At 38.3% G+C, this 12,068-nt stretch overlaps 1 non-coding gene across 1 annotated transcript; it reads right to left on the minus strand.

Moving 5' to 3' along the window:
- Positions 1-3,985: 3,985 nt before the first annotated feature.
- LOC145077526 (small nucleolar RNA R71) lies at positions 3,986-4,092 on the minus strand. Its single transcript, XR_013693269.1, has one exon. It is a non-coding gene; the product is annotated as a small nucleolar RNA R71 (small nucleolar RNA).
- Between the last annotated feature and the right edge of the window lie 7,976 nt (positions 4,093-12,068).

Genomic DNA, 12,068 nt, shown 5'->3' on the forward strand with positions numbered 1-12,068 from the left:
TGCATGCGCACATAGGAAAGTTCTTATGGCTAAAACCCATCAAAGGACGCGTATCTGATAAGATCACAGTTGACAACCGCTTTTGAAAGCTACGATTGCGGATCAGGATCTGAAGTCATATGCATAATGGTTATTAGACTTATCCAAGTGGGAGACTGTTGGATTAGTGTCTAAGTCCATAACTATTTTGGTATGTACTTGACTCGATGGTGCGTGGTCCTTTTGGGTTGCCTTCACCAAAGCAACATGATAGGATGAATTATGGAGAGAGATAGAGGATTAATTATGATTTATTAATATATTATGAGAATAATATATTAAAGGTGAAATCATATTGTTTAATTAATATTAGTCAATAATTAATTAAGAATTAATTTTGTGGCTAAAAGACATTAATTAAAACTAAGGGACTAGAACTGTCAATTGTATGATAGTTGAATATTGGGGTAATGGACTCCATATTAGAGGGGTGGACAAATTCTATGGGGAAACCCATTAGAAATCGTCCTAGGCCTCTAAGGAGGGAGTGCATGGGTTGCTTAGGGCTTAAGCAGTCAAATTAGGGTTTCCTTGTTAGATAACCCTAATAGCCTCACTATTTAAGGATCCCTAGAGCACCAAAAACGTGACTAAGAGTTTCCTTAGGGTTTCCATACGTTTTTGGGTGCCTCCTCTGTTATCATTCTTCATCCTCTTGCTCTTGGTGCTTGTGAGCCATTAGAGGAGTGACACTTGTGACTCTAAGCTTTCTAAAGCCATTACAAGGAGGATTTGAGTTGTTATTGCTATATAACAACAAGAGGTATGTAATCTAATCTTCTTGGTGAATTTCGAAAATAGTATGACTCATTAGGGTTTTATTATGTGTTCATAATGTTGTGTATCTAATAGTGAAAACATAGATTCTAGGGTTGCATGCACACATAAGATTGTTTGTATAAAACCCATCACCCGATTCATCAGGTCCATAAATACTGCTGGCGCGTTGGTGAGCCCAAACGGCGTCACCACAAACTCGTAATGTCCATAACGAGTCCGGAACGCGGTCTTCTCCACGTCTTCCTCCTTAACCCTGACGAAATGGTACCCGAACTTCAGATTTATCTTGGAGAACCAATATATTCTCTATAACTGATCAAAAAGATCATCTATCCTCGGGAATGGATAACGGTTCTTCACCGTCAACTTGTTCAACTCTTGATAATTAATACACATCCAGTGTGAACCATCCTTCTTCCTGACGAAGAGAATCGACGCTCCCCATGGGGAACTGCTGGGACGAATGAACTGCTTGCCCAACAGATCATGCATCTGTGATGACAGCTCCTATATCTCTGGTGGTGCCAACTGGTACGACGCCTTGGCAATAGGATCCGTGTCTGGTACTAGGTCAATCCTAAAATTGACCTCCTTCTTCGGAGGCACTTCGGGGAACTCATCCGGAAATACGTCAGCAAACTCCATGACAACTGGAAGCTCTGATACTGAAACCTGATCCCTGACCCGCTTATCCACCACATATGATAGATAACCCGCATATCACTGCTGAATTTACTGCCGAGCCCTACCGGCTAAACAAAAACTTGTTCCCAATCTGGTGCCCTCGCCATAGACAATCAGTTATCCCCCACTTGGGGCTCGAACTACCATACGCTGACCCTCGCAATCGATCATGACATCGAAACGACTAAGCCAGTCCACACCTATGATCACACACACTTCCTGATATTGCCATATTTATACGTAGTTTTAGGCAATATTGATCTACATTTTATTAAATATTTTGGTTATTTGCACATAATTATGATACTTATATGGATAAATTGTTATGTGCAGCCAAATAAAAGTATTTTCCAAGAAAAGGACCAGAAGTGACATTACTTGGAACTTTGGGGGGCTTGAAGAAAAGAAGAACGAAAAAACACCCAAAAGACGTACTCACGACGTGAACAGTTCATGGTTCACGACGTGAGTAGAGAGTTTTAGAAGATAAGCATCCGGGTGAAGGAATCCTTGTCGAATACGGTTATCTCATGTTCACGACGTGAATCTTTATGGTTCATGACGTGAACTTGGTAAAATTAGAAAATATAAATACCTTTACCCATTACGATTTGGGGGACTTTTGGCTGAAGGAAGAGGTTCCAGGAGGCAATTTACAGCAGAAGTAAGGTTATGGAAAAGGGTTTTCAACACCAAAAGAGTAAAAGTCCATAATTAGTTTACTTGTTTGATACTTATGAACATGTTTTCTTATTTGAGTTGTTTTTATGTGTTAGTTGCTATTATGAGCAACTGAATCCAGCCACTCTTATCTATCTAGATGAAGCTCTAACTTATGAATAGCATAATTTTATATGGATTTATTTAGTTGGTGATTTGTTTGTGTTTGATTTATTGTTACCTAGCATGCTTATGTTGTTACTTTAGTTGCTTAAATTCATGTTATGTGTAGCTTAGTGACCATTAACTGCATGAACTTGATAACCTAGTAATTTAGTGAACATTGAATTGCTAGAGCTAGGATCAACCAAAATCTTAGTTAGTAATTGAAGTAATTAACTTTACTATGGTAGAGAACATAGATTATGACCATAATTGTGTTTGCATGATAAATCTTACATAGCATATTCATAAGCATAATTGGTTCTGTGTTTAATTGTGTGTGACCATACATAGTTATACATCAATTAATTAACTATTGGTAAATTTAGACCTAAATTACTAATATAATAACAACCAACTTAATAATCCATAATTATTAGCTAGCCATAAGGACGAAGTGGATTCGAACTAGATAAGAGTGTTTTTAATTATTGATTGAATTTGAGTTAAGTTTGTCTGATCTTACAAAATCGGATAAAAACCCCCTTTAGATTGTTAATAATTAGATTAATTTAGTAGTAAATAGGTTAATTAATAACACCGTTCCCTATGATCGACACACGACTTATCCAAGCTATATTATAATCTGACTAGGTACACTGCCTACAAGTGCATAGTTAGTCTAAGTTTGTTAGGTTATAAATATTAAAATTAGTGGGTACTTCCGTGCACATCAAGTTTTTGGCGCCATTGCCGGGGAACGACTAAGTTAATTATTAGTTTGTTTGCTTTAAATTAATCGATCCTTTTTGTAGGATAAAACCTGCAAGAAGTTACTTTTCTGTTTTAGTTTTTTTCTGCATTACAGGACTCACGACGTGAACCGTCAAGATTCACGACGTGAGAACTGAAGTCATTAGTTTTTTTTTATTTCAGTTCTTTTCTTAGTTCAGTTTTACATTTTATCTTTTTGTCTTATTTCGTGAGTTCATGACCAAAGGTTCTGACACACCTTTGGTACCACCCCTTGAAGATCCCGAGTCTACACTTCACAAAAAGAAGGATAAGAGAGTGAAAGAAGATCAAACACCAAAGAAGACACCATTACAAGAATTCAAATCAGTGTTCTCAAAGAAGTCAGGGAAGAAAACGGAGGAGTCAAGTTCATCTTCAAAGAGCAAGAGCAAGCTTGAACACTTAGATCAAATACCCGTCCAAGCCGAGTCCGAATACGATAACGAGCCTGAATTTGAATTACATACAAGTGAACTCGAGAACGATCTGAATTTGAATTATGGCCATGGGGGACTACAAGAAGCGCATTCGAGATGATGTGGGGTCGGGTTTAGTACATCCTACGATTCCTGCCAATGCCACATTCGAGTTAAAGTGACATATCCTTACTGCACTTAAGGATATCCCATTCTATGGGAAGGATCATGAGGATGCTTTCAAACACTTAGACAAGGTGAATGATATTGCGGATTGTTTTCATACTCCCAATATCCCAAGGGAGACAGCTTTGCTAAGAATGCTACCAGTCAATTTTAAGGGAGCAGCAAAAGACTGGTTGAAGGCACTCCTATCTGGTCCAATCACTACATGGGCCCAATTGTGAGAGAGATTTCTAGATCAATATTGCCCACTCTCCAAAATCTATAAACTCAAGAAGGCAATTGCCAACTTTGATCAAAATACGGGGGAGTCATTATACGAGGCCTGGGAACGCTACAAGGGGTTGTTAAGGAATTGTCCTCAACATGACCTCAATATTCAGCAAGAGATGTCGATATTTTATGATGGGGTGAATGTCATGACTAGACAACTCCTTGATTCGCAAGGACCACTAACGAAGAAGAACCCAAATCAGGCCAAGGAGCTGATTGAAGAGTTTTCAAGGCACTCTCGTGAGTATCACAACCCAGGGCGTGATGGAACAAAAGGCAGTGGAGGTAAACAAACTAAAGAGATGGTTGCTGTGATGGCAATGCTTAGCACTATGGATAGGAGGTTGACTCAATTGGACCAATCAATTCATGCAATCCGAGTTGGTTGTGAGAGATGTTGTGGCCCACACTTGACAAAGGATTGCAATATGGATGAATATGGAAACAAGATAGCTCAAGTATGCTACTAAAGGGGGACAAATATGATGATGACTGGAGGAAACCAAAGAAAGAGTGGCTGCCCTACGATGAATACAAGAAGCAAAAAGAAGAGAAATTTAGGCAAATTGGCTGGGGATTCTACCAAAGAGAGCAACCACTAGCCGAGAAGAAATCAGAATTAGAGACCATGTTGATGAAAATCATGGAAGCTTCAGAAAATAGACATGATGCTACTGACACTGCAATGGAAGAACAAAGAACTATAATGAAGAATCATCACACAATGATGATAGATCAGCAAGCATTAATAAAAAAATCAACAAGCCTCCATCAATAACCTTGAAGTACAACTTGGTCAACTTACCACTTTGGTTAACGAGAAGATGTTCCCAAAAGATTCTGAAAAGAAGACCCAATCTCATGTAATGGCCATAGATATTGAAGAATAGGCGATTTCTGAGTTCCTAGAAGCCTTAGAAGTGAAGCCACAACAGCCCGATCCAAAGCCAAAGAAGCCGAAGCTCGAAATTGAAGAATCTGCTGGAATACCCAGTTCATGTCGTGAGCCCGCTAAGCTCACGCCGTGGGATCGGTCTGAACAGAAGAAATCCATATCTGTTCCAGCTTATAAACCACCTTTTCCATTCTTGTCTAGTGCTAATCTCAGTCCACTAGAGAGAGAAAATCTGGAGTTTATCAAGCAATTGAAGGGTATTCCTATCAATACTCCTTTTACTGATTCACTTGCAAAAGTTCTAGAATATGATAAGTTCCTACAAGACTTGTTAGACACTCGTCAGCAATTAAAGGAGAATTTAAAGGTGATTCTAAGTGAGCAAAGCTCAAAAGTTGTGTTGGGAGAAATACCTAAGAAGATGGGGGATCCTGGACGACTCACTCTCCCATGTGAGTTTGGGAATAATATGAAGGTTTATGCTTTAGCCGATTCTAGGGCTAGCATAAATTTGATGACTTATTCGGTTTATCAAAAATTAAATATTCAGAAGTTGAAGGCTACAAAGATGACTATTCACTTGGCGAACCGTTTAGTGACACAGCCCTGGGGCATTGTGGAAGATATTCTCGTGAAAATTGGGAAATTTATTTTTCCAATAGACTTTATGGTTTTTGGATATGAAAGAAGATCCCAATGTTCCAGTTATTCTTGGTCACTCGTTACTTAACACTGCTGGAGCTCTGGTTGATATACGCGAGTCTAAGATCACCTTGAGAGTTGGGGATGAGAATGAAATTTTTGGAATAGAAGATGGTTTCCAAGGGAATAATGCTCAAGAAGAGGTTTTCAACATTGATGAAGAAAATGAATTTGAAGAATTAGAGAAGCTCATGGAAGAAGAAATCAAAACAATTCAACAAGTTAAAAGAACAAAACCGAGAGCATTTGTTCCATTTTAAGTTGAAGTCATTGCCTACACGAATCCAATTTCTTGGGTAAGCAAGGAAAATGATGAGATGTCGAGTGCTGAAGAGGAGGTTAATTCAAAAGTAACAAGTCCAGTGGTGAAAGAAGAGAAGTATACTTTGGAGCTTAAAGATGATGAAAAATTCAGGATTGAAGGGATCAAACGCAAGCTCGATGGAGACGTAGTTAACGCTAAAAAGGAAAATTCTAAAAAGGCGTATATTCGTCGAGTACAAGCTTACAAGAGGTGTTTCAAGGAGCAAAAGATCCTAGTGGTGGAATCTTCAGATGATTCAACGTAGGAGGCACGGAGTCCAGCTCAAGACTCCTCAAAAAGAAGCGCTTCTCGGGAGGCAACCCGAGTTTGGTTTGCATTCTCTTTCTTTTTCTTTTTAGTTTTTAGCATATTTTTAGTTATTAGGAAGTCGATCATGTCATCTAAATTATTATCTTCATAATAAATTACCAAGTAAGGAGTCATTAAAATCAAGTGGAAAAACTTATTGAATATCTTACAAAATTAAATTTGGAGAAATTAATAAATTTCATGATCAGACGTACTTCACGACGTGAACCATTACGGGTTCACGACGTGAATTCGGATAGAATACGGGCATGATTATTTGATATGTTAATCATTTTTTGTAAGCCTGCCCACTTTCAGTAATGACCCAATATATCCCTTAGCCCACTTCCTACTTAAACGGCCCAATTTTAGAGTCCAGACAAAACTCACGACGTGAACCATTCCGGATTCACGAAGTGAGTAGTAAATTACTTGGGACCACATATTAAAGGATAAGGAATCAGTTTGACCTACCACTTTGTTTATTCCTCACGAAGTAAAATCGGCAACTGGCCCCTTCCGTTCGATATCTGCTGACAACCGCTATATTTTCCTTTTTTGCTTACGTAATACTTCAATCTAAGGTAATGATTCTTAAGTACTCAGTTTAATTCTTCTCTAATAGTTGAACTTAGGTTTAGGGTTTGTTAGTTAGATGAAATGTAGAAAATATGCCCTAAAATTCATGAATTATCCTTGGAATGTAGATGATTTATGGTCGAAAGTAACATAGGAGTAAACCCCAAGCATTGTATTGGCCGATTTGTACAAGAACAGAACAGAATGTGACATCGATGACGAACTCACGATGTGAACACTTAGGAATTCACGACGTGAAGTCTGGGCTGAATAGTTTTCTGTTTCTTTTATTTCTAAACTTGTGGGTTGTTTCTTTTGGTTGTGTTGTTGTTTGTTTTTGCATAAATGGGTCCTAGAATGGAGGCACCTCTTGAAGTTGCGGTTTTACACCCGTTTTACAATTTTCCCACAACGATGTCCCGAGAAGTCTTGAGTCGATGGAACAACAAATTAGGGTGGCTCTACAACCGAGAGATTGCAGTTGGTCCTACAATCAATTGGACGCGGTTGAGGGAAGTTGGGCTCGTGGAAAGGCTGTCCCCATTTTTGACCAAAATATTTATTGGAAATGGATATTCGTTCACTTGCTCGGGATGGCTCAACCATTTTTCAGATCCAAGAGCGGGTGTATAAGGATTTTTGTGTTGAGTTTTTCTCAACAGTGACATTCTAGGAGACTGTCCTAGACCCACATTGGCAGCAAGCTTTGGTATTCCATTTATAGGGTGAGTATCGGGAATGCAGCCTCGTTGAATTCGCTTGGAGGGTTGGAATATATGATCGTCAAGAGGCAACGACTCCTGAATTTGGTATGTTCTTGAGCGAGGCAGCTAGAGGGTACACGAATGGTGTCACTGGATATGATTTCTAGCATAGTATTGCCTCCGGGATTTTTAATTCCGGAGTGTCTCCCGAGAGTAGTATTCGGTCCCCTATCTACCGCTTACTCCACCATTTCATCACATTCTCCATCAGTCATAAGAGGCATGGAGATAAAGTAACAAAGCAAAATCTATTCTTCTTATGGTGTATCTTGTAGCCCAGAGTGTGTTGCAACATTCATTATTTTTTGGCACGCTTTCTGGCTGGGTCTGCTGCCAGTTCTCGCCCGGGGAGCCCTATTTGTGGAGGGTAATTTATTACGCGTTTGGCCCGCTCGTATTGTTTGCTTGTCCCTGATATTACTCGTTCCATGACCTGTATGGATGAGCATGAGTTTGGCATGGGGTATTTGGAGACCATGCGGGTTGTCAAAAACTTTGGGTTGCATTGGGGGATAGTACCTTCAGATGATGAGGGTAATGAGGGTGACGAGCAGCCTGATACACAACCAGAACAACAACCACAGCCACAAACTAGGAGAAGAAACATGAGAGGAAGAGGAGAGAGAGGGCAACCAATGCATCCACCCGCACCCATGGTAGGATCACACATTGGGAATGATATGGTTGGGTATTTCGATCAGCTCTCTTTGAGTGTTAACTGGATTGGAGGAACTGTGGAAAATGTGGTTCGACACCTTGGGGTGGAGCAGCCACCTCATTTGGGATATCATTACCTGATATGCCCTCGATGGAGCGAGTATCGAGGACAAAAAGGAGATGGGGTAGGCACTAGTGGAGCAAACGAGGAGAATGAAGATGATTGATCATTTAGTTTTATTTTATTTATTTTAGACTTGTTTGGTTAGTTTTTATTTTGATTTTAAATTTGTTTGGCTTGTAAGACTTTAAGATATTATGATACTTTGCTATTATTTGGTTGTTAACTTTTAGTTTTCTAAGGAGTCTTGGGGAAGGAGTAAGATCGAGTCAAGAGTCGTGTTCGTTTAGTCGAGTGTCGTTCAAGTTTAGAAGTTGAAAGTCGAAACCCACAATTGGAAATAAGTGTGGGGTGAGTCGAGAGAAAGGTTATAGTTAGAAGAGTCGTCAAAATACACTGAATTTAGAGGGGTCTTAATTCGTTATGACGTTGCGTGGAGTATATGTATTTAAAAGGAAGAAGGCAGTTTTAATTATGGTTTACCCAGACTTCACATCGTGACCCTAAATTTCTCACATCATGAACAAGGTTACAAGGAAATTCAGAATGCGCAATCTAGCGACTTCACATCGTGAGCCTGTACTGATTCACGTCGTGAGTTGTGAATTTCCACCACATTGCTTCCGTTCCGTTCTTTTTCATTACATAGAATTACTACCATTCCTTATGACACTTTTGTGACGATTCGATGGGCTGTTTTCTCTAATATACAATGTGGCATATGCTTTCCACATTGTCTACATAATTTGGAGACTTGCACCATTCTTTTTGAAGATTGAAGTTTTTATTGATGGCGGGTTTCACAAGTTCAAGTCCAAGTTCTTGTTTTAAAAAGGTCCTTATTCGAGATGCATGTTTTTCCACACTTTTGGAGTTTCGTTCACGCCACTATCCCAGGGGAGTCTATTCCTTTTTCTCCGTTCTCTTAATTTTTATATTATTTTAAGCATACAATGAGGGCATTGTATGTAATAAGTGTGGGGTAGGGGGTACAAAAAGTAAATTGCTAGATAATTTGGTAAATTTTAAATTTTTTATTAATTGGATCTAGTAGTAATAATTTGAACTGTACTTGTTAATAGAATAATCCGATAAGAGCTCAAATGTTTAGTTGAGCCGATATACGTTATAATGCATTTGTGGCCTCCCTTATTTTAGTAAAATCATGGAACAATAACATAACTCTGCTTAGTTTGAGGAATGCAATATGTTTAGCAGCCTAAACCTGAAATGTATCCGGGAAAGATATGTCTTAACCAATAAAGGTTGAAGTTAAGCACCCCTGCTTAAGCATGTAGGGTTTTGAAAAAAAAAAGAAAAAAAAGTGAGGTACATGTACAAAAAGAAAAAAAAGAAGAGAGAGAAATTACCGAAAAGTAAAAATTCTTGAAGAATTTTGGAGCTATCAAAGTATGAAGATCAAAGATCAAAAATTCTGAAGAAATTCAAAAAATTTGAAGATGCCAAAAATCATGAAAGAAGTGAATTCAAAGAAACCAAAGATTAAACATTAAAGAAAAGAAGAATTCAAGAGCTCCAAGTTGTGGTATCTTCTAAAAAGTTGTAATTCTCTAGTTTATGTATGCTTGGGTAGCTTTACAAAAATATCTTGAGGTTAGAAAGCTCTCTGAGGATGGATTCGGAGGGTTGCATAAAATGAGCATTGTTCGAAAAAAGTGGGTAATTGTTTATGAAGATTGTGAGTATTTAAAGTATGGGGGGTCATTTAGGAAAAACAATATAGATACAAATGCATGCGTTGAGGTCTTGGCATAATGGCTGAGCTGGAATTGAATTGTTCTATGTAATGCTAGTGATGAAGGTTTAAGTTTAAGTAAGTAGATTTGCTTGAGGGTAAGCAAAGCCTAAGTGTGGGGTATTTTGATATTGCCATATTTATACATAGTTTTAGGCAATATTGATCTACATTTTATTGAATATTTTGGTTATTTGCACAGAATTATGGTACTTATAAGGATAAATTGTTATGTGCAGCCAAATAAAAGTATTTTCCAAGAAAGGGACCAGAAGTGAAAATACTTGGAACTTTGGGGGGATTGAAGAAAATAAGAACGAAAAAACACCCAAAAGACATACTCACGACGTGAACAGTTCATGGTTCACGACGTGAGTAGTGAGCTTTAGAAGATAAGCATCCGGGTGAAGGAATCCTTTCTGAACACGGTTATCTCATGTTCACGACGTGAATCCTTATGGTTCACGACGTGAACTCGGTAAAATCAAAAAATATAAATACCTTTACCCATTACGATTTGGGGGACTTTTAGCTGAAGGAAGAGGTTCCAGGAGGCGATTTACAACAGAAGTAAGGTTATGGAAAAAGGGTTTTCAACACCAAAAGAGTAAAAGTCCATAATTAGTTTACTTGTTTGATACTTATGAACATGTTTTCTTATTTGAGTTGTTTTTATGTGTTAGTTGCTATGATGAGCAACTTAATCCAGCCACTCTTATCTATCTAGATGAAGCTCTAACTTATGAATAGCATAATTTTATATGGATTTATTTAGTTGGTGATTTGTTTGTGTTTGATTTATTGTTACCTAGCATGATTATGTTGTTACTTTAGTTGCTTAAATTCATGTTATTTGTATCTTAGTGACCATTAACTGCATGAACTTGATAACCTAGTAATTTAGTGAGCATTGAATTTCTAGATCTAGGATCAACCAAAATCTTAGTTAGTAATTGAACATAGATTATGACCATAATTATGTTTGCATGATAAATCTTACATAGCATATTCATAAGCATAATTAGTTCTATGTTTAATTGTGTGTGACCATACATAGTTATACATGAATTAATTAACTACTGGTAAATTTAGACCTAAATTACTAATATAATAACAACCAACTTAATGATCCATAATTATTAGCTAGCCATAAGGACGAAGTGGATTCGAACTAGATAAGAGTGTTTTTAATTATTGATTGAATTTGAGTTAAGTTAGTCTGATCTTGCAAAATTGGATAAAACCCCCCTTTAGATTGTTAATAATTAGATTAATTTAGTAGTAAATAGATTAATTAATAACACCGTTCCCTGTAATCGACACTTGACTTACCCAAGCTATATTGTAATCTGACTAGGTACACTGCCTACAAATGCATAGTTAGTCTAAGTTTGTTAGGTTATAAATATTAAAATTAGTGGGTACTTTCGTGCACATCACTTCCCCATGGGAATCGGAATCAAGGTTATTGGAAAAGAAACCCCTGAAGATCTCCAACATGCAAACCTGATAAACTGAAGAAGCAGAAACCTCATGTTCGTTTGCGATTAAGACTTGCAACGGACACTCTAGCTCTCCTACTGGCAACCCGAACTCTCTACTGAATAACAGAGAGACAAACGACCGACTCGCCCCCGAGTCAAATAATACCAAGGAAGGTAAGGAGTTGACTAAAAACGTACCTAATCACAAGTACAAACATATAAGCATAAAAAATATAAAATCAGTAAGATAAGGGATAGAAACATACCAATAACCACATCTGGTGCTGCCCTAGCCTCCTCTACCCTAAGCTGGAAGGCGCGTCCCTGAGTTCTCGGGGGCACTGCTCTACCTTGACTCCTGTTAGTTATCCTCAGTGTAGCCAGTGCTGGAGCATGCACCAGCTTGGCGGCTACTAGGGCACAGAGGGTCTTCAGATGGCCCACCTGCTCATAATGGTAGCAAAGTCAGACTCCGGGAGCTGGAGTCTGCAGGCTGCAATCCCTG

This window comes from Lactuca serriola, chromosome 9 (assembly GCF_051521515.1).
Source record: "Lactuca serriola cultivar US96UC23 chromosome 9, Lser_US96UC23_V15, whole genome shotgun sequence".
In the NCBI taxonomy this organism is placed as follows: domain Eukaryota; kingdom Viridiplantae; phylum Streptophyta; class Magnoliopsida; order Asterales; family Asteraceae; genus Lactuca; species Lactuca serriola.